This window comes from Lycorma delicatula, chromosome 1 (assembly GCF_047948215.1).
Source record: "Lycorma delicatula isolate Av1 chromosome 1, ASM4794821v1, whole genome shotgun sequence".
Taxonomy (NCBI): domain Eukaryota; kingdom Metazoa; phylum Arthropoda; class Insecta; order Hemiptera; family Fulgoridae; genus Lycorma; species Lycorma delicatula.
The window spans coordinates 267,030,639-267,054,864 of NC_134455.1; the positions used below are offsets into that span (position 1 = coordinate 267,030,639).

The 24,226-nt window shown below is 27.6% G+C and overlaps 1 protein-coding gene across 1 annotated transcript in view; it reads right to left on the reverse strand.

The window, feature by feature from the left end:
- The window catches only part of Pde6 (phosphodiesterase 6), a 215,056-nt gene extending 193,527 nt beyond the window's left edge, over positions 1-21,529 (reverse strand). Inside the window, exon 1 of the mRNA XM_075354878.1 lies at positions 21,442-21,529. The gene's annotated coding sequence lies outside the window, so the exon portion shown is untranslated. The remainder of the gene's footprint in view (positions 1-21,441) is intronic.
- Positions 21,530-24,226: the final 2,697 nt, after the last annotated feature.

A 24,226-nucleotide genomic window follows, 5' to 3' on the forward strand; every position in this document is an offset into this window, starting at 1 on the left:
AGGAAGGAGGTTGCTGATTCTAGAACTTCTTTAAAAAAATCTGGCATGTGATTACTATTATTAGATAAATTTATTATTTCCGTTTTGTAGGAATGGAATCTATAAAATATATGAACAATATAAATAAGGTTTTAGATCTAAACCTAATTAATAAGAATGATTTGCCTATTATTTGAGGAAAAATATTCCTACAAGCAGAATCTACTCATACTTTCCTTTTGTAAAGGCAGGAAACACATCATGAAGGGAGTTTAACGAAAGTAAGATGATATCACTAACAATGTCACCGAGAACTGGGTCAGATCTTAATGGTCACCCTATTTTATAATAGTCTGTTTACAGAGGAATAAAGCACTGTTAGCAGGATGAATCTACCGCGGTTTGCAGTATTGTATCCTAAAATATAATCACAAATATCTTTATTTTGAATTACAAAAAGAAAAGACTATTCTTTTCCTTTATGTTCATTGTAGAGAAAGGAAGAAAATAAATTCAGTTTTGTGAGTGTTTATTTATTTTTAAATATTATTTGGTATGGTATTCATGAAATATCCTTAATCTATTTAATAATTCTTAGCTAGATATGTAATGATTAAAAATGAACCATTTTTATTTGATTCTGATTGTTTGCATTTATCGCCTGATAGTACAATTAAAAATCATTTCCTTTTGTTGTTATACAGTAAATTTAAAATAAATTAAAAACGATTAAAATGTTTATTAGTAAAATATAAAAAGTATACTTACAAACATTTTGTAAGTTGTATATTCGAAGCCATACATTATATACATGAGGTATATTATGTTTTAAATAAAAGTTACGTTCTATATGGTGAAAAATTTACATACTCTCGTACATTATTTTATGCTTTCCAGAGCACCTTTTTAGAGATATAAAATAAGAATATACTGTAAAGGTAAAATATACATTAATAAAACGTTTTATCTCTTTTATTAAATCCGAAAATTTGACTTTACCTCAACATGAACGACTTAAAAGTGAGTACCCATACATACTATGTACTCATGAACATTATCATAAATGTAATTTTATTTTAACTTTCTTCAAATCTATGTTATTGAATCTGTTTAATATTGATGTTTCTTGTATTTTTTAAGGTGTAAGTAACTCAGGGTTTCTTTTCGTTTACCTGTTTTCAAAAACTTTTACGAAATTAAAAGTGTTTTGTGTGTGTGTGTATATAAATATATATAATGTGTGTTTGTGAAAAGGATTTATATAACTTTTGAAGTAATAAGTATATGATGTATATTTTAATGGTATTTATGTATATAAAAAAAAGTCTGATGTGGACACCACATGACTTCCTTTTACACCTATTAAATTATTACATATACACATTTTTTTAAAATGAAAAGTACATAAAATTTTATTTCATTAACTTCTGATATTTGTTCATAATTTTTTATTTTTTTTTTTATTGTTATTGAATTAATATTTATGGTAATTTTTTTTTTAAATTAAGAGGTTAATAATCATTAATAAATCAAGATATTTAAATAAAAAACAAAAGTTAAAAAAATGGCTGTGAATTCTGATTCGAACCGGTGTGCTTTGTAAGGTCCAAACATTTCGTTAATTAAAATTTTATTTGGCTATAACTCTGGGACGAATAAAACTAAGTACCACCTATCATATATCGTTGAAAATCTATAAATGAAGGCTTTACTGCAGTTAAGAAAAAGTCAAAAATTCAAGTTACAAGAATTAGTATTTTGTTTGCTTTTTTCAAATTAGATTTATATATATTAATTTATAAAGTAAAATAATACAGTAATTTAAAAAATAATTACATTACTCTAATAAAATAAGTTATTAACAGTAATTAAATTACTGTATTAATTTAAAAATTAAAATTGGTACGGTAATTTAAATGTTTAAACCAAAGAAAATAAAAAGGTTAAGACAGAATGATGAATACAGAGAGAGAGAGAGAGAGAGAGAGAGAAAATTTGAAAACCAGAGAACGTGTACACAAATTAAGATCAAAAGTGTTATATCAAACCAAAGAGCGATTAAATGATTGGCAACAAAAATAAATAAACAAAATGATGATCAACTCCGACTTAGGGAGAATATTGTCCGTCAATATCAGAGGAGTAATGAAATAAATATAAGAATTTTTTGCAATTTATTAAGATCCGGCATATCTGCCTCAGTGTATATGTTGTTCTTGTGAGAGTCTATTTTATAGTTAACTTTAATGTAGATAAAATTATCCAGAAATTCCAGAATAATTAAATATAATTAAACAGAAATTAAACTTGAAAATCCAAAAATAATACGATTCTAAATTATAATTTTCAGTTAATATTAAATAATCAGATGTTTCACCAACATAATTAAATATACGCTGTCGCCGAATGGCTTCGACGGGACGTAATTCATATCCTTGTGGTGGCCCTGAAAAGGGTCGTTTTTTTGGCGTTAGTTCTGAGAAGAGCTGTTGGGTCCGAAAGATGGACTCCGGCGAGGTCGGGAAGTTGCGGCTCGTCCATTGAAGTCCGAGCGGGCTTTCCCTCAGTGGCAGTTGGATCCCCACTACAGCGTGACAGTGGTGGCCCCCAGAGCCGCGCAGTGTCGGGTCGGCGTCGGTCGTCCTGCTGCTGAGTCTGCCGGCCAGGGCGATTGAAGCCTGTCGAGGTGGAGTGGGAACGGGAAGGTAGCGTCCGCGTCCAGCGGCTCCCTTGGCGGGCCGGCCAGGCCTTCTGCTCCGGCGGGGATGTTGACATTCGCCAGGAGTTCCCACGTTGAGCCGTCAGGGAACTTCTTCTATCTTCTTCTTCTTCTTGGTCTTCTCCAGGTGGTGGTCGACGATGAATTACAAATTTACTCTCTTGCACGCTTTTTTATTGGAGCCTGAGAGTGGTGGGGCTGTACCGCCGCTATGGTGGGAAAACTGCGCGGTGGGAGTGATGCTGTATCAGCGCGTCGGTGTATTGTATGCCAGCTCGCATCGTCGCTACCGTTATCGTCCGCCAATTTTAAATTAGGCATATATGTGGTATCAACACATATGTAATAATGCCTATGAAATTTTATATACACATTTCTAAAAGTACATAAAATTTTATTTCACTAATAACTTATAACGTTATTGTTATTATTGAATAATTATTTAATATAATTTTTTTTTTACAATCACGGGTAAATAATTATTAATAAATCTATATATTTAATTTTTAAATAAATAAAAAAATAAAAAAGGTTATGAAGTCTGATTCAAACCGATGTGCCTTCCCTTGTAAAATCCAAATATTTCATTAATTAAAATTTTATTTTGCCTAAAAATCTGGAACCAATGAATATAAGTATCGCTTATATGTATCGTTGAAAAGCTCTCAATGAGTTTCTATAATTGCAGTTAAAAAAAATCAAAAATTCAATTTTTTTTTATTTTGGGCTTTGTTGGGCACTTTTGGTTCAGTCAATTGCAATCAAAAGAGAAGGTGCACAACTAGATGTTACAATAGTCCTAAATGCAAAATTTCAACATCCTACCGGCTAATAGTTTTTGAGTTATGGGAGATACATACATACGCACATACCCGGAGTCTTAATGTAACTCCTGCCAAAAATCATATGATTTTTTTTTTTTTTTTTTAGTTAACATTGTGTAAATTAACCTATTACAAACAATAACATGAATCACATGACTTTTAAAATTCCAATAAGTTACATGTATGATACAATCCATAATGTTGCATTTCAATAGAATAACACAGAAGTTTTATTGTGAATAAAGAACAATAAAGCAATTAAATTGTTAATATTTATGTCTGGTTGAAATAATATTTACATTCATTTGTGATAGTACTCATGTAAATGTAAAATAATTTCATTAAAAAGCTCATAGTAATAGTAATCTTGAATAATAATAATCAGCATATTGTTTAAATAAATATTAATACAATTGAATATTTTAATCTATAATAGTTTGAAATTAAATTCACATTAATCTTATATAATTAATGAATGTAGGGAACTCTAATTCTCAAGATCAATAAATTATTACTGGTATCTTATTGCACCTAATAAATAAATCAATACATAATCATATAATGTATAATATAGATGGAAATAATAATTAAATTAATGCAAATATGTAAATTAGGTTATAAATTTTAATACAATATTTATGATCATGTAAACACTCATATTATAAGAATATAAATCAAATGAAATTGCAAGAACAATATAGTTCTTGCAATTATATTCATTTAATTACAAAATAATTAAATGAATAGAAAATATTACTTAAAAATATTATTTAAATCAATCATTTGAGATTGGTAATAGCTATAATTTATACACAGGTCTTCTTAATGGACCAATAACTGTATGTAAATCAACAACCCCGGGTTCTGACAACTAGGTTGTCAGAGCCCGGGTAAACCTGGGTGATAATTCCATGTTTCAAATGCATGGGTGAAGAATTTTCGTTTCGCAACTAATACTAAAGCTCCAACACAAAGATTACGGGATGGAAGACGCCATTTATTGTGTTACAGTAAATTAGTAGTCCTTAGACCATCGTCTCCAGATAGATTTTATAAATTTTTGAAGTAATTGCCAACGGCCAAAGCGATTAATTTTAATTTTTTGGTAATTGGTTCAGGTAAGGAAGTGAGTGGACATCCAGTGAGAAAGTGTCCTGGAGAGAGAAGTTCTGGATCTCTATGATCTGTTGAAATAGTGAAGGTATGACGGGAATTGAGACAGGCTTCAATTTGTGTTAAAACTGTATATAATTCCTAAAAATTAAGGATCGTTTGTCCAATTACACGACGCATATGAACTTTAACGCGTTTGATTGCGCTTACCCATAAACCACCAAAATGGGGTGAAGAGGGAGGAATAAATGACCAGGTTATACCTTGTGTAGTTGTGCATGCTTGAATGTCTGATTTTAGTTTTCTGAATTTAAGAATTGTTACAAATTATAAAGTATATGTTTGGTGACACGGTAATTGGAATCGTTATCAGAAAAGGATTTCTTTATTTCCGAATGATAAAAGAAATCTAATAATTCTTTTATAATTCAATATTTATGATGTAAATAATGATGTATTAATTGAACACCCGAATACTAAAGACGCAAATATTCAGCATTAATAATCCAGTTTTGTAATATTTGCATTTGGATGTAGAATAAGAGGATGTTTAACATGGTAATGTAATACAGACTGTTGTAATTTGCTTCCTACACGAAGTAAGCCTAAATTATCCACAAATGGATCAAGTGATATAAGTTGCTACGATTAGAAATAGTTTGATTGTTTTTAAGATAATTTATTTCGTTACTAAAATGTATATGTTGCGATTGTTAAATAAAAAAGTTAAGAGTATGATTTAATTTATTTGTAATTAGGGAATCAATGATTAGTCTCGTTTTAATTGATTAGCATTATGAAAAAATCTAAAAAAGAAGCTAAATGTGCGAATTAAAGTGAGTAGTAAAGAAAATCGTTCTGTGTAATCCAATACAACTGTAGATACAGATGATGTTACTATATTTTTGCGTGTTTCTATTAAACATTCTGAATTCATACTATAATTATTAAAAGTAATATTATTTTCTTTTGGTCAACGAAAAGAAGATAGTGAAAGTCATTGAGGATCATGCCACCAAAGTGACATGTCAAGTAATTTACTAGTGTACAATCTCTAGACAATAAGTCTATTGGATTATCAGATGATTTGACATAATGCGAATTAGCATTTGAAGTATTTTTCTGAATCTCAGAAATTCTATTGCTGACAAATACTTTCCAATTAGATTGTTGTTCATGTATTCAAAGTAAGCTATTGTAAAATCTGTGTACAAGTATATCTTATCACAATATATGTTTAAGGCAGTAACTACCTTTAATAATAAATGAATAAGTAATAAATAACCATTTATGGAGTGGAAAACCATATTGTTGTAATAATTTAGAAATATCAATTTTCAACTGAATAACTTCATTTAAATTATCTGAACCTGTTATGAGCTCATTAACATAAAAATCATTTCGAATTGCTTTAGAGGCTTGTGGAAAATTATTCTCATTTTCATTAGCTATTTAAATTAGATATGTAGTCGCTAAATATGGTGCACAAGCGGTCTCATACGTTACAGTTCGTAATGCAAAGTATTTTATTTCTTGATTTGGAGAATCACGCCAAAGAATACGTTGTAAATTGGAATCACTAGGTTTAACTAATACCTGAGATACATTTTAGCTATGTAAACGTAATGACGTAATTATGGATTCTGGATCTAACCAATATGAAAAAAAGGTCTTGTTGGACTACAGGTCCGACAAATAAAGTATCGTTAAGGGATAGACCATTAGTGGTTTTAGCTGAACCGTCAAAGACAATTCGAATTTTAGTAGTTAGACTAGAAGGCTTGAATACTGGATGGTGGGATAAATAGGAAAAATTCGATTTGCTAATTAACAAATTATTGGATCTAAGTAATGACATGTGACCTAATTCTAGTTATTTCTGAATGAAAGCGGAGTAGTCCTTTTTAAGGTTGGCATTATTGATTAGTTGTCTTTCCAAAGACAATAATTTATTTTTAGCATTAACAAAAGAATCAAATAGTTGAATATTACTATATTTGCGTGGTAACGACACGACAAAATTACCTTGATTATTTCGAGTAGTATTGGGTAGAAAATGTTTTTCAGATGTAGAGGTTTCATTACCTGAAACATCAGTATTAATTTTTTCAATTTTCCAGAAATTTTCGAGTATAGTTGAGAGTGTTACGAGCAAGAAAAGATACGACAGTATTGTTGCCCTTAACGTTATTAGGAAGGCGATCACTAAGTATATATCCTAATTTTGTTTCCTGAATAATACAATTTCTAGAATTTCGAATGAATTTCCCAGGCAAGATAAAACTCAAATAGAATTGAGCTCCAATCAGTATGTCAATGTTATTTGCTATGTTGAACTTGGGAACTGCTAGAAATATACTACGAGGAAGATTAAGATTAGAAATGTTAAATGTGGTTGATGGAAGACTGTCTGATGCATCAGATAAAACAGTACATTGCACCTTGAATGAAAAGTTCTTATATCGAGACTGTAATGTAAGTGTAACACTGTATTTGGATTATGATTATGATTTATTTATGCAAAAATGAAGAGATCATTTTTAGTTCTAATTTTCGGGAAAATTTGTATGTTCAAAAATTTTCCTGGCTACTAGAATCTTTCATTTGACTGATTATTAAATGAACAATAGGTATCACCTTCAGGCTTATTGCCATCTAAATTAGAATGATTAATTTTGTCCACATGAACGACTGTATTATGTGTTTTAGCAAAAATCATACATAGATTTTTTGAGTAACACTCATAAATAGAATGGCCTTTATTTATACAAATAAAATAACAATTATTATGCCTCAAAAAGTCTCTCTGCGTTCATCGATGGACAAATTAAAAAATTCTTCACATTGTTGTCAATGATGGTTTGAATTACAAAATAAACATTGTTTAGACTTAAATTTTGAATAAAATCAGATATTATTTGTTTTATATTGTTTGTTATGACTTAAAGTAAAGCGTTTGTTAAAAGATTTGATTGGGTTGTTGTAACGCTGTCCTTTGGTTTCGTTTTCTGTTTTCAGTTGCGTGTTTGAAATAAATGAATTAATGTTTTCTAGAAGTCGTTTAAAACTCTATAAAGTTTTTAAAAGTGGGAAACCTTTGATTTGACAACTTTTACTCCCATGGTCTTGAGGTATGGTAGTCAAAATTTTATGTTAGAAATTGGACGACAATAAATCCATATGTATTTGCAGGAAGTTGCATTGATTCAAACAAATTCGCATATGAAAAAATTTCATTAATAAATTTGGATAAAGTATCAGTGGATTCCCTTTTTATAGAATCTGATCTTAAAATGCGTTCAGAATTATGAAAAGCAATTATATATTTATTGTCAAACTGCACCTTTAATAATTCTAGAGCAACAAGATAATTTTCATTTGTTATGGGGAGATCTTTAATAATAGCTAGAGCTTCATTCTTTAAAGAAGAATATAGATAGTGTAAGTTTTGAATATTAAATAAATCATCTCTATTTTGTAGTAAATCAATAAATATATTAAAATAGTGCTGCCACTCTAACAAATTACCTGTAAATACAGGTATATTAGTGGGTTGTATTTGTGTTTGTTTAAATGTGGTATTTAAACTAAATTCTCGATTAGTTGATTTTTGACTATTATTTATTAAATTCTGCAATATGGACTCTACAGTACACAAGTCATCTTCGACTTGTAAACGATCCGAAGCTCATCAACAAATTTCAATTCAATTTCTGATTGAATGGTGTCATATTTGCTTCACAATTCAAGAAGATTCCTTATTTTAATTTATAAGGTGGCAATATCACCTTGTGAAGGATCATAATTGTGAATAAATGTACCAATCCTAGTTGTAGGGGCCTTTACTGATCTTTTTTGTCTAATTAAATGTTCCCTATCCACAATAATAGTGATAACTTATATTAAAAATGTGAATTATTAACAAATTACGGTAAATATAGAATTAATCAAATGTTATTACATAAATGATGAGACAATGTAAAGTAAATGCAATAATAATTTAAAAAAGATATGTATATCAAATAGCTGCGAGCCCTTTTATAATAGTAATTTATTGAACATTAAGAATCTTGAAAATTTTAGATTATATCCACGATTCTGGAAGATCAAGATGATGACTTCAAAATTTCAGATTTTATCCGTAGTTCTGGAAGACCAAAAATAATGATTCTTCAAAGTTGCAAATTATATCCGGGCCGCAGGAGCAAAATGTCCAATAATATACACCTTGATTCAATAGCTCGGTTAGGTTTAATTATTCTAAATATTTTATTATTCGCTGGTTCATTCAAATAAATAAAAGTCTTTATTTCGTTTATAATATAAATTATTTTTATTATAATCTTTGAACTTGTAATTCATATATATATAACATTATTGTATTAATTAATTATACATTTGTAATAAACACATGTTGACGGTTTGAAGGATGGAACAAGATTGACTAAAAATAGAGCATTAGACAGATTCATTTAAAAAGAGTTACAAAAATGTGAGTATTTATAACAGTAAAAGAGAGAGGAAATATCTTTAAAGAGTAAGAAAAACGTGAAAATTTTTATTTTTAAAAATAAAAAGAGAGGAAATAAAACCTGCGTCATAACAGTTAATATATGAGGTTTCTTTTTTGCCTGACCCTAGTTTGTATGGAATAGAATTTCTCGTATTATTTATTTAATTAAAATATGGTTATATTAAAGTCTCAAGCAGCAATAATGGTGATAATGTTTGGTACATTAGTACGTGTTCTGATAGTTTTTATTTGCGAATCTTTTTTAAATTACAAGGGTAGTCTTTTACTTCCTTGTTCGAAGTAAAGGAAGTATCGTGATCGGGAAAAATTTTGGTTTTCAGATTTCAACGAAAATATCCATTTTGACCACCCCTGAATCCATTTTGACTAGTTTCGGCGTGACGTCTGTACGTACGTACATACGTATGTGCGTATGTATCTCGCATAGCTCAAAATCGAATTGTCGTAGGATGTTGAAATTCTGGATATAGGACTATTGTAACATCTAGTTGTGCACCTCCCCTTTTGATTGCAATCAACTGAACAAAAAGTGTCCAAAATAGCCGAAAGTGCAAAAAAATTTGGATTTTTTATGTTTTCTTAAGTGCAGTAATAAGCCCTCATTGATATCTTTCCAACAATATATCATAAGTGGCCTTATTTTCCATTGGTTCCAGAGTTATAGCCAAATGAAATTTTAATTAATAAATATTTGGATCTTAGGAAGGGGAAGGCTCATCGGTTTGAATTAAACTCATCTCATTTTTTTCACCTATTTTTTTAAATTTAAATACATTGATTTATTAATAATTATTAACTTCTGATTGTAAAAATAAAATTACGGTAAATAATAATTCAATAACAAAAAAAAAAAAAAAAATGAAAAAAGATCAAAAGTTATTAATGAAATAAAATTTTATTACTTACATTTAAAAAAAAAAAAAATGTGTATGTGTAATTTAATAGGCGTACAAGGAAGTCATGTAATGTCCACATCAGATTTTTTAAATTTCTCTTGATACTGAAACGCTGAATAGAGTGCTCTTATCTCCGTCTTACACAAATGATACAACACGACTTACAAATTTCATGGGAACTTGCAAGTTTCTCCCATTCAAACGTTCCTTCTACAATCGCTTCAAAAAAAGATGACTTCCTTGAAAAATGTAAAATAACATATGACATTCGTGCCTCTTAAAATATTTTTTCTTTGGAAGAATATGCATTGTTTTGATGAATAGCTTTTCTATAATTTCTACAAAAAGATTCATTTAATCAGTCCAATTGCGTTTTACTTTCACCAGCTCTTAAGTGTTAATTATCTCGCAAAAATTCCTTGAGTCACTTGAAGTAAACATTTGGACATCAATAATTTCTTTCCATCGGTTTATGAATCTCTTGTAAGTTTCCCACTTAAGTCTGTTATTTAGAGTTTTAAATATTCTAAAAGATTTATATCTATCAATAATTAAATTATTTTATTTGAATAACAGAAAAGTCATTTAACCAAAATGAGTAACTGAGTCTTTTATTGTTTCAATGGAGAATTGGATAGGGTTAAACTAAAATCCTTTTGTCTAACTTAAAATTCTAAAATTTATGTGCAGCATGTATGAATGATTTATTTACTTTTAAATTAATTATCTGAAAACAGAACGAAAACCCATGTTACAACGTCAATAGGGAGAACCATTTTTAGAAGTGTGTTGGAGACGATTTTTTCAGCGACTATTATTGTTTTATTTATTGCCGAAAGAAGGGATTACTATTCAAAATATGCCAAAAAAGTAAGATTTTTCGCTTTTGACTTGGAAATATATTACAGTAATAGCAGTTGCAAAGATAAAGCAATTAATTTCTTTTTTTAGGATTTATAGGCGGTTAGTGAAGATGTTGAAATTACGGATTGAAGATAGACATAGATAAGTGTAGCTATCTGATGTACAAGACTATTGACTAACGCCATATTAAAATTATACCAGTAAATATCATATTTAATCAGATTTACCATACAGTGATGAACATTTTTCATGGGCCACACCAGTTAAGGCATATAATACGCAATTTTTTTGCGGTTCAATTCAAAGTATTACAACGTGAACAATAGGCAAGTAACCCATCTTTTATAATTATTTCTTTTAAGCATTATATTACCCCGCAACCACGTGTACGATTTAAATATTAGGGAAAGATTAGATAGATTCTTACATCATAATTTTCATGGTTAATTCGATTATTAAAATAAAATAAGGGGTACATTTTTTAATATTATATTCCTTTATTATTGCATCAAATATCTTCTAAAAATCCGTCACAAACACGCAGTAAACAAATTCTTGATAGAAGAAAATATTTAGTAAATTATTATTTTGTCAACTCAACAAACTACTCGGAAGGTTTTGATCTATAGGTGGTAAGATTTGATGTTTAAAAGAAAGAATTATACAAAGATATGAGTACAAATGAGAAAATTATTATCTTCTGTTTTATATATATATATATATGTAAAACTATAGGCTTCAAAATATTTTTCTCCTTTTTTGTAAAAGAGACATTTAAGAAAACATTTTCATTACATATAAAATGTCTATTTTTCCATGATTTTATTTATTTCAATTAAAATACTTCAGCCTTTGTTCTTATATTTTGTTACTGACAACACAACACGTTAATCTTTTGAATTTATTTTAATAAACGGCCTGAGTAAACAGAATGTAGACTTTGGATTTTATCATTGGCTTGCAAAATTTTTAAAACAAACAATCAATCTTCTCTCATTCTATAAGTACGCACACATTCACTGATGTTTTTGTCCGTGTCAGTGGCGTGGAAATTGAACAAGATTATCATTAAAATGACAAAATTAACCACATTTGCTTAGGATGTTAAAGAGATCATGCACTATAACATACCTATATAAATATCAAACAAAATTATAATATACACAAATACAGAAATACACAGACGTAATTAAAGACAAATTTAAATAATATTCACATTTGTTCGATTTAACTTCATAGAAAATCTAATTTAATTACTGCAAGTTTACTTCTTAGAAGTTCACCTTTTTCTTTCTTGAAAGAATAAAACTCACGATTCTTCTAATTGATAATCACCAAAATTTAGTAATACAAAAACGGTCAGTGAATGTTATATAACATTCATTGAATACTATGTAGTTCTGATTATTGAAGGTGAATCAATTTTAAATTTTGTATCAGCTAAACCTTATCGTCAAAAAAATTATAAAACTTACTAATTAATAATTTAATAATTATATTAATATAATATTTATTAATCGATAAACAGTAATTTTATTTCCGTATAAATGTTATTTATCTTTATAAAAGTATATCTCATTGCACGTTTAGTAATTTGAAAACTGATTTTGTGTTGGCAGCATTGACTTTGATCCGTTAATAAATAAGAGTATGTTGCTTTAATAGTGGATAAAAGTTAGAAAAAATACGGCTACAATACACAATAATTAGAAACAAATATGTATATTGTCTTCCTGGCTGTCAGTCTCTAGTGTCATTTGAACAATATAATTAACAAATTTTAGGCCTACGCTATTTACATAACAAAATTATTACTTGTTCTCATACTTTCTCATGAATTTACGAATTTTCATAAATTTTAAATGTATTTCTTTATAAAATTTCTAAAAATTTAAAAAAGTTTCATCATTTTAAATCTTAATTTTTACCGTCTTAAGCAAGGTGTATTAGCAGATTCAAGTCAATTATAAAGCTAATTAAAAACTTCACTCATTATATATGAAATGAGTAAAAAAATATTTATTATTTCTTTTTTTTCTGATTTATAATAGCATATTTGTTTTTATTTTTAAATCTGTTTGCAAGAGGCTAAATAGCACTTTATATTTGTTAATTGTTTTGATTTTTTCCCCTTTTCATTTTGGAAGTCTTCACCTCCACGCCTATCTCTTGTTATAGTAACGGCCAAGCACATTGCCATACTGAACAATAAATACGTTGTTTAACTAATAATTTCAACTTTTAAGTTAACATTAAACCTTTACATTGATAATTTATACATTTTTAATATATAATTTTATCAGCCTTCTAAACTTGGAAAAGTTTAGAGTAACAGAAAAAAGTTATGCAAAGGTATACTTTTAGATTAAATTTCACTCTCTGGTTTTCATACGAAATTATATTTACAGTCAATGTCAGTTTTAGTAAAAACATTCTGAAAATTAACTCATTTTACGAAAATGAAACAGTCGTTAATTTATGCAGTTTTTTTTTTGTGATGTATAAGAAATACTCTCGCATTAGTATATCTGCTACTTTTTTAATTATTCTGAAATAGACAATTTTAAAATCAATTATTAACACTGTTTTAGTCATTTCTTATAATTTATATTGCTGTTTAATATTCTGTAGGATAACACGCTTTCTTGTATTTGGGGTAAAAATGTAACAGATATTTTTCAAACATATATAGGTGTAAGAAAAGGCTGTTGTCCCGTTACTATTTGACCTTTTTATAAACGACCTACATGATGTGGTTGAAAGTGGTTTGTGGATTAAGGACTTTAAAATTAGATTATTGCTTTATGTCGATGACCTGTTCCTACTGGCTACAGAACCAAAAAATTTGGAGAAAATAATGTATAAGTTTAAGACAGACATCGAAAAATGAAAACTGACAGTGAATTTAGCAAAATCGAAAATTATGATTTTTAGGCGAAGTGTTGGTTTAGCCTAATTGAAATTGTTGGAAATAGTCCTGTAGAAGTAGTTAAAAATAAAAATATTTTGGAGTACTATTATTTAGTAAGCTAGCGATAGGTGCGTACTGCAAGGTAAAAACAGCCGCAGTAATTTGCCGTTACAACGGGTTTGTGGAAGTCCTTTTTTGTTAGATTTTCATCTGGTAGCATAAAAAAAATTACAGAAACATCTAGTAAGAATATAGCGTTATATAGTCCAAGTTTAGAGGTATACGATCATTAATAGTACACATTTCCCTTCTCGAATTTATTTATTAAAATAAATTTAATTTATTCTTTTAATTACTTATTTATTTATTCTTTTAATTAATTTATTCTTTTAATTCTTTTAATTACGTATTACATTAAAGCTGGTTTGTTACTCGTTTCCTGTTAGAAGTTTGTATCCGATAGTCTGCATTGGTTTTATTGAATGATGACTTTAGTTATAGTGATGTTTGTTTTAGTTGTGTCATAATATTTCTGTTTGTCTTCGCCTACAGCCATCTGTTTGTTAGGGTGTGACTAATTGACTGACTGCATTTAATCTGCATTAGGCTTACTGACAAATGAATTATTTTCGTTTTTTTGTTATCTATGATTAGATCAACAAACAATTTTACTACTCTTAACTCCAATCTGGCAGACAACCGTTAGGTCATTTCAGTTAGGTCTGTAGGTGTGGAAAACTAATCCATTTCAATCTTTTTCTTTGATTTGCTCATTTCACAATTATTTTTTACTAATTTCTTTAAAGAATTAATTTGCAAGATTTTTTTAAAATTCATGTTGCAATATTCTTATTATCCTTTTTTTATCATAAATAAACACACTTATTAATATTATTATTAATATTTTACGGCTATTTTGGTAAACGTTTTAGGGCTGGAGGCATTTACGTGTACTACTGATTTAGAGGATGTTAGTATTACATATACATGTTTTTAAAATTCCATCAATTTTTTTATATAATTTTTATTATTTAATATTAATATTAACATTTTTCCAAATATTAACATTATCGTATATACTAATTGCACCTTTTCCTTTCTAGAATAAAAAAAATAAAGTTTCGTTTTAATTAATATTTCAGTTGCTAATATCCTTCGCGTAATTATTTTTTTCTTTATAGCGTTAAGTAAATAAGGCTACAGAATACAATATTTATTCTATCTGCATGAAATTGTATTTTACAAAATTGTTTTGAATATAAATTTCCTGTAAACTTCAGTTTCATCAAACTCACAATGACTTTTTTATAAATAGAAATATACTTTATAACGAAAAAAATACTGAATAAAATACATTTACTCTTCAAACGGATGGAAATGATAGAAAATTTTGGTACATGATGGGTCGGCTTTTTGTTTGTTGATGAAACTCAGTATAAACGAGGAAGTACTATTGATATTAGTGTTGTTGATCGCTGATTTATGTTGATGACAGCTATTTGTATAACGTTATTTGATAGAATAGAAATCTGTACGTGAATTAATGTCAAACATGTCACTAAAGCACATCGAAGTGTCAAATTAAACTTCTTTTCATAGCGATTTAATAAATATTTGTTATGTCGTAACTTTTAGTAAAGTATTATATTTAATACCATAGTTAATTTTTTATGTTTCTTTTTCGATTATTATCGTTACATTCTGATAACTTCAGTCGTGTATTTTCTTTTATGTAGTAGAGGTGTATATTGAAAATGAAAAATCAATATATTGTCTAAAAATAACAATTATGATAGCAGGTTTAATTTTAAATTTCATTTTATAAATAATAACATTAAAAAGGTTTAATTTTTTAATTATTTAAAATTTTACTTACTATCGTAAGTAAAATTTTCCCGTATTATCCCGTATTATCATACGGGATATGGTAAACAAAATTCTCTCTTAAAAATAAACTTATTTTTAGCGCCAAATTAGTTATACGATATACTCGTACTAACGCAACATTAAGTGTAAAAAGATTTATCATATCAGATAACTTTCATTGTATGTATTTATACATATATTTTACTGATAATGTATTAAACAAAAACTAACGTAAAGGAATATGATAAAAAAAAAAAATCTTTGTATTGTATAAAAAACGTCAAGTTTGACTTTGACAGCATTTCAAAACTTTCCGCATGAAACTGGAGACGCTTGTTAATGCTATTTTTGGAGTGAATTTTCTTATCTATATGAAATATGGACAGTAGGAAAAAGGAAAAATGAAAGGTTTGAGGCATTTGAAGTGTGAGAATGAAGGAGAATAGAAAAAAATTAAACGGTTAGACATTGTAAAAAAATTGAAGAGGATTAAGGAGACTAGAAAATTAATCAGGTTCATTAGAAAAAGGAAAGCAAGTTAGCTTTGGAATATATTATGAGAAGACGGATCGATTAAAATAATGCTAGAAGGATCAATAAAATATTGGAGAAAAGATAGGCAGGAAAAGACTAAAAAAAAATGTTAGTTAACAGGATCTTAAAACTTTATTAGGGAATAATGGAGATGGGCATGGTACATGGAACCTATCTAAAAACAGATAACTATATGATGATTATATTGAATAAAAATCTAACGGGGAAGAAGCCATAATCTAAAAGTAATTCTTAGTATTTGTAATTGATTATTATTTATTGATTACATTGAGGCTGAGTTGGTCGTTTAATATTTCTTATTTGTACATTGACGGCATATGTAAATATTTGAATCAGCAGCTTATTACGGGAATTGTGTTGAGAAGTATTCTAATTGGCGACAAGTTACAGCATGATCCGTAAAAATTCATCCATTATCTGCATCTCCTTAGATCAGAATAAATTAAAAGTTTGTTTCGGAAAAAAACCCAAATATAAACCATTGCCATTCCGTGAGCGTTTCGATTGAGGTTAAAAATAATTGTCACTGGCTGAAACACTGTACAACAATCATTTCTATCATATCTTTTATTTTTTGGAAGCTATAATATCGAAATAAGAGAAGTAAGGTATATATTATGTTTTCAAGCAACCTATGGCACGATAAATCTATACTTGTAAAGAAAAAACCAGACAAAAAATGCAGGTAAGTGTTGTAAAGTGATGGCTTTCTTCTCAATGATGTATGAAATCGAATTCTGGGTTTTTAGTGAAGCAAAAGGGTCGTCTGTTAGAAATGAAAACCCAGGTTTTTACATTTTCTAATAGATTGGACAAGGAATTTTTAAGGTAGAATGATAATTTATGGAGGCCTTAAAATTCTGTTTATAGGTTGGTAGCTAAATTAAACGAACACTGGAAATAGGGAATGAATGGTAAACAGAATGATTCCTACAGCTCAGCATTTTATCATCCTGCTGAATGATAAGGAACAATAATAGTTTAGGAATAAGAAGTTCTTGATGATCATAGATCATAACACAAGTAGATTGCCTAATCCATGAACGGCGATAATAATAATAATAATTATTATTTATTATGTATTATTATTTATTATGTATTTTATGTAAGTAATCGTATATCAAACATGCAGTCTAAATAAAGATATTACTTTCATGTAATCAAATTCTTCACTTTTATGAAGATTTTCTTTAACTATGTGCTGGATAATTAACAGATTTCCAAGAGCTAATTCGTTTGAATTTATACTGATTAAACTTTTTATTCAAAAATAAATTTTTTCTTAAAAATTGGTCAGCTTTTGATTTATTCTTATAAAAGTCAAAATTATTATTATGGTGAAAACATTTGAAATCCGGTTCAGAATCAAACTATAAAAATATAAGAAAAAGTTCGTTTTTTAAACTTTTATTTTCTTGTACGAAGTAAAGGAATTATTGTGATCGCGAAAAATTTCGATTTTCAGATTTCAACGGAAATATCCATTTTGACCACCCCTGAATCCATTTTGACTAGTCAGCGTGACGACCGAACTTACGTATGTACTTATGTGCGTATGTATCTCGCATAGGTCTAAAGCGATTAGCCGTAGGATGTTGAAATTTTGGCTTTAGGACTGTTGTAACATCTAGTTGTGAACCTCCGATTTTGATTGCAATTGACTGGACCAAGTGTCCAAAAAAGCCCAAAATCAAAAACGATTTGTATTTTGGATTTTTTCTTAGGTGCAGTAATAAGCCCTCGCTGAGAGTTTTTCAACGATATATCATAAGTGGTACATATTTTCATTGGTTTCAGTTATAGCCAAATGAAATTTTAATTAATGAAATATCTGGATCTGACAAGAGGAAATCACATCGGTTCGAATCAAACTTTATATACATATCCTTTTTTTAACTTTTATTTTTTTAATTTTATTGATTTATTAATAATTATTAACTTGTGATCGTAAAAAAAGTTTTATAATAAATTATAATTTAATAATATCAATAAAAAAAATGTATGAAAAAATATCAGACGTTAGTAATAAAATAAAATTTTATGTACTTTTCATTTAAAAAAAAAATGTGTACAAGAAAGTCATGTGGTGTCCACATCAGATTTTTATACTTAACTATTATTGCCCTATTCTTTATACTTAAATTAAAAAAAATTATTATTAATCAAAACTAAGTATTTGATTAACTATATTAAATTAAAACCTAATTAAGAGATATTATTATGTTAATTCTATGTATAAAATAACATTTTCCCAGTAGTATAATAAATATTGGCATAAAGTAATAATCGTTAATAATAATGATGATTTTACATTAAAGAATTTCGTTACCATTATATTTTGGTAATAAAAAAAAGGAGGAAAGTAAAACGTCTAGCTATGGGATCACTCCTTTCTGCTATTACAGCTAACATATTTACGGATGAATTTAAAAAACACTTTTCTACCTGATATAATCAAAAAACACCAAATTATTTTATATAAAAAATATGTAGCTAAATATATATTGGAATATAAACATAATTACAATTGAAACATTTCTTCGATATATCAGAATATATTAAATAACAATTTTTATGAAATTAATATTTTTCATAAATTTTACATTTATTTAAGTAATAAAAAACTGATGAACGAACAAACTAACGAGAACGACATATTATTTAAACAAATTGCTACAATAATTAGTGATTATCGGGTTGGCAAAACTGCTTTTATTTTATATTATCATAACAATTAAGATTACTTTATTGACAAGACGCATTTACTTTCACGTATGACTTTTAATTTTATTACCATGACGACCAATTATCGTCATAAATTTTTACTTAATTTACCATTTTTATTTCAATTTTTTTCTATTTTAAATGAATATTTACACATCTTATAACTAAATGGATATTTCTGAAAATGGATAATAATCCGAAAGCGCTCGAATGAATTCAATTTTTATATGTTAGTAAGATGAATTTTATTATTTATATATTATATATAATATACCAATGGTGCCATGTTGAAAAAAACTTAATCTAAATTATAAAAATTATGATGCTATTTGCAATGTCCAATAATTATCATCAGAAACATTATAAAGATTATGATGCGAGACGTGATAACTAATAATTAGAGGGGATATATAAGAGAGCAATTCTTGTAGGAAAGCAATTTCTACAAGTTATTATTTATACTTTTATGAAGAAAACTAGAAAATTTGGTATATAAACGATTTAAACTTATCTGATTAGTTCAATAAAAAGCGTGTTTTTTACTGTTTTATTTTGAATTGTTTATCAAGTTGTAAATCTATGTTGTTTTTTTTATTGTCAAATTATATACTAAGGCTATGAAAATTTATATACTTAAACAATATTTGATACGTTTTAATTTTTTGCCTTTTAAAAAGTGAAACTTTTACTAGAAAACTGCAAAATAGAATAGAAATATTATAGACGCGTTTGAAAATATAAGTCGGTTTATATGTTCCTCTGAAAAACTAAGAGTAGAAAATTATTTATTAAATTACAACGGAGACTAGCTTAAGAAATTGGGAAAAATTATAAATTTTATTATATTTATTAGTATGTTTTTTTCTTTTATTAAAGTATTTCAAATTTATTAGAAGTACATTTTTTAACAAAAATGTATTTTATTTATTAACGCATATAACCACAAAGTATTAAAAATTTGAATATATAATAATAACAGACTAATAACTGATTTTTTTCAGTTGAAAATCTCAATAATTAAAAAACTATACTTCGTAAAATGAAGCAGCATATAATAATACCCTCCACCTTTTAGACTTTTAGGCATTAATTACGAAGCCTGAAGAAAGAATAGGCAAACATGTAGCAGATTATCTAAATGTCTGAGAGGTCCAATGCTACGATAGGCTATCGTAGGTCGTTAAGCAGTCTTAGTATTAAGGATTTACCGATATTATCTGATGGAGTAATCATTCCCCCACACTGCACGTTCATTAAAACTTACTGTGATGAACGCTAAACTCCTTCATCCAATTGCTTATGCATTTAGAAATGCGAGGTACTACTATACTTCAACAATTTCGTCACGAGCAATTTCGTTGTCTCTAGCTCGATCTAAATTTTTATAAAAAATTGTTTCCTTAACAATGAGTGTTTCGAATGCATATTTTATTACTTATTTCCAACGTGCAATTTATTTGTTATATAGAAATACAATAATAAAAAAGTTTCAAAACAACTTATTATGAAGTAATTATTTATTTTAATTAAGACCTAAGTAGTAGTGGAAGTAATAAAAATTTAATCAAAATATTTCGTTATTTTTGTTGGCTTTTAGCCTTATCTTTCTTATTACTGGCAAATTCCTCGAAAAATATTTTAACGTATTTCATCACTTATATGCTAACATTCCGCTTCCTAATTTCATATACTCGTATAAGCAATTAGGATATGAATATTTTACACATTTCGTTTTATTCTTGATGGAAAAAAATAATTTTCCGTCAAAATAAATTTAAGTTGTCATTTTAAATGTGCCATGATGATTTTACTAGTCATAACATTTTTGCGCACACAAAACTTATCTACTTGATTCAACTCGGTTGCTATTCACAAATTCTCATGTATTACGTAAAAAATGAAGTGGTTCAGCACCTATTTAATTGTAACGTAATCGTTATAGCACTTATCTCTAAAGAAAATAACTATAATTTTTCTTATAGCTTAATTTGCAATTACACGTTTTGAAAAATAATGTATAAATACAGGTGTGTAAAATTAATTAGTAGTTGAGATGGAAAATTAATCTAAGTTACATTGTATGAGAAGTTGAATGAACAACGTATTTAAAAAAAATTAATTTTTTTTTAATAAAAAAAGTAGTATTAACTGATCATGTTACATTTTTAAAATTTTCCATTTTCCTGTAAAAGTTGTTTTTAATAAATCATATCGTCTTTTATGCTATTAATATCTAATGAAAATTTTGAAACCAATTTATCTTTTGAGAAATTTTCTCAGCAACAATGTTAATTAAAAATTAATTTATGAACCAACATCACAAGTTTAAGTACTGTTTAAGAGATTGCTCGGGAACAGCTATGAGACGTTCCGTAATAACGAGAAAAATTATTACGTACAATAAAATTTAGGAATTTTTTTCTCGTAACTTTATTTAAATTATATTTATTACTCACAATAAAGCTCTTCCAGCTAATTTGGATGATTTACATCCCCCGCAGGTGACCTTATGTTGCGAATTTTCCAAATCATCCTTCCAGCATCTGCAAAATTAGTACATAATAATATTAAATTAAATTTCTATTACAGCATGTGTAAATATGTGCAGTAATTTTGTAAAAATAAAAGTGAATAAAAACAAACCTATGGAAAAATTTATACCCTTTTTTAAAATAGTTACGCAGATTACGTTTCAGAAACCGTTTTCTTCCATTTTCTGTGTATAGCTTCAAACTTAGATTTAAGCTTTTCTAGAATAACTTTAACCATCATCAGGGTGTTTTTAATAACGGCGTTTTAAAAAAAGTAAAATACAGTTCAGTGGTATTTTTACGTTAATTTTGGTTGAATAATAGTAAAAGATTCTTTACAAACTTCACATCTCATAAAAAAATCTTTCAATGATTAAATAGTATTTATCTTCAAAATCTAAAATTCGATTATAAGTTATAATAAAGCATGTTTATTGTCAGTAGCTTGTAAAAATGCATAACTATACTTAAATGTGTTATGTTGACTCAACAGAACAAAGATTCTAGATTTCCTTTAATAACTTAACAATATAAATGATGTATATTGACAACATTATTTCTGAAAAAATAAAATACTTTAGTCTTGTTTTAAATAAGTTAGCGGGAACATATTTTAAAGAGACGATAGTTTAATAAGCTCTTTAATACGTAAACGTATTGTATTGAATTACGCAAAAAAAAAAAAATTTCTGTTTGTTTTTGTAGAGGTGAATATTATAGGGGTTTAAGAATAAATTATTTCTTTTTCAACTAAAAAAAACACCTTTACAAAAATATAAACACATAGATAAGTCAATGCTTTTAATTTAGTAAAAATCATATATCTCCTGCCGTTTTTAATTCAAAACGTTAGCACTCCAGTTTAACGATCCCGTTGTTTATTATTTTTATCTAATACTATTTGGACCATACCGGTAACACTTTTCATACAGTAATTGAACGTCATGACTCTTATTCATATTTTCTTAAACCCTGTTATATTAATGTGATTTTATTTTTTAGGGAATAATAACATAATTTGCGATTCAAGTTAATGTAAAATTTTCTTGATTATTATACTGACTTTAACGAAAGGGAATATATACAAATTTTCAAAATATAAAATGATAGATTAAGTAAATGTGTAGTCCTGGTTTTAATCTTACAAACGTACTTAAAAATGAAAAATAATTTTAAGTTGGGTTAACAGTGCACAAATTGCAAGGTTAATAGAGCTGTAGTAGATTTAGAAATGAAGTATTTAAAAAAAAGTTTACGTTGCTCTAATTCGAGTCAGTAGCTTTGATGGTTTAACTTTCAGTGATTTAGATCCACGTAAAGTCTGAATAGCCTACACGATAAAAAAACACGTTCTGAGACGGAAAGATTTAGAAAACTTGTATAGGATTGAATAATGTGCTACACTTCGCTCAAGGTGTCGATACGTTGATTACTATCACATATCAACAATGCTACGAGTATTATGAAGAAATTTAGTTATTCGACCTTGCGAGGGACCGCAAAAGACCATGTAATGTGACGCATATGTATAACAATTATAAGATTCCCACTGCATCTAACGATTCTGTTTGTTATATATAAATGTATATTGGGTTTGAAAGGTTTAAGATGAGATATCTCGATTTTTAATGATTTATTAACGGTGCTACATATCTTGTGAAAAAATTCACATTACCCGCCCTACAGAAGACCATATAACATCATCTCACGTGACGCATACGTGTAGAATATCAGGATTCCCACTGTCCCTGTCTACCCGTCTGACGGCGAAAAAAATATTTTTGACAATTTTCAGACCAATTTGATACCACCGCGAAAAGCAGCTGCATCAATTGCAAGATCGGATTATTAGGATTCTTTTCACGAGTTTTCTTATTAAGATTCTTTTCTTTATTCTTTATTAGAATTAATAGTATCGGAGGATTATTTCAATCGGAACATAAAAAAAATATATACGGATCCAATACATAACCTCCTAAGTCTGTTAAAAAATAATAATAATGATTTGGCTTTTATTTGTTTTTTAAATTCGTAAATTTAAATTTTAGTTTCTTTATAATAAGTTATTTACTTATATCATAAGCGAAATTTCTTTACAGTAAGTCAAGAAGGCGCAGTAAAAAATTGTGTTTTTTTTGTTACAATTCTTGAAAAGCAATTTCGTCTTACTATCAAAATTCAGATCCTTAAATCTGAACCTTTATTTTACCAGTAAGTATTTATTGCAATAAAATATAGAAAAGTATTTATTAGAATAATTTTTGGGATGCTAAGTGACAGGTCATGGTATATCCGCTTACTTTTTTATATCCAGAATACTGATCAATATATTAATATTCGTAGGAGTAACGCTTGCCGATAAATTAATTTACATTAGTGATACAAACGCAACTTCTTAGTAGAAAACTTCAAAGAAATCAATTATTTTCTCAAAATATTAAAAAAAAAGGGATTTAAAACACTTTATTTATTTGCTTATTATTTTTTTAGAAATAATTTTTATAAGCTAAATCAAATAATTTTTAATCTTAAATTTTTTTTTCTTTTGAATTAAAACGGCTTGACCCTCGAGGATGGACATAAAGGTTGAACTCATGAAAGACGATTTAGTAACAGATTCGAATGAACCTAATTTAACACTTCATAATTATTTGGCTGAATATACCGATAGTTTTAATTATAATTATTTTAAACCTAATGTACTCCGGAC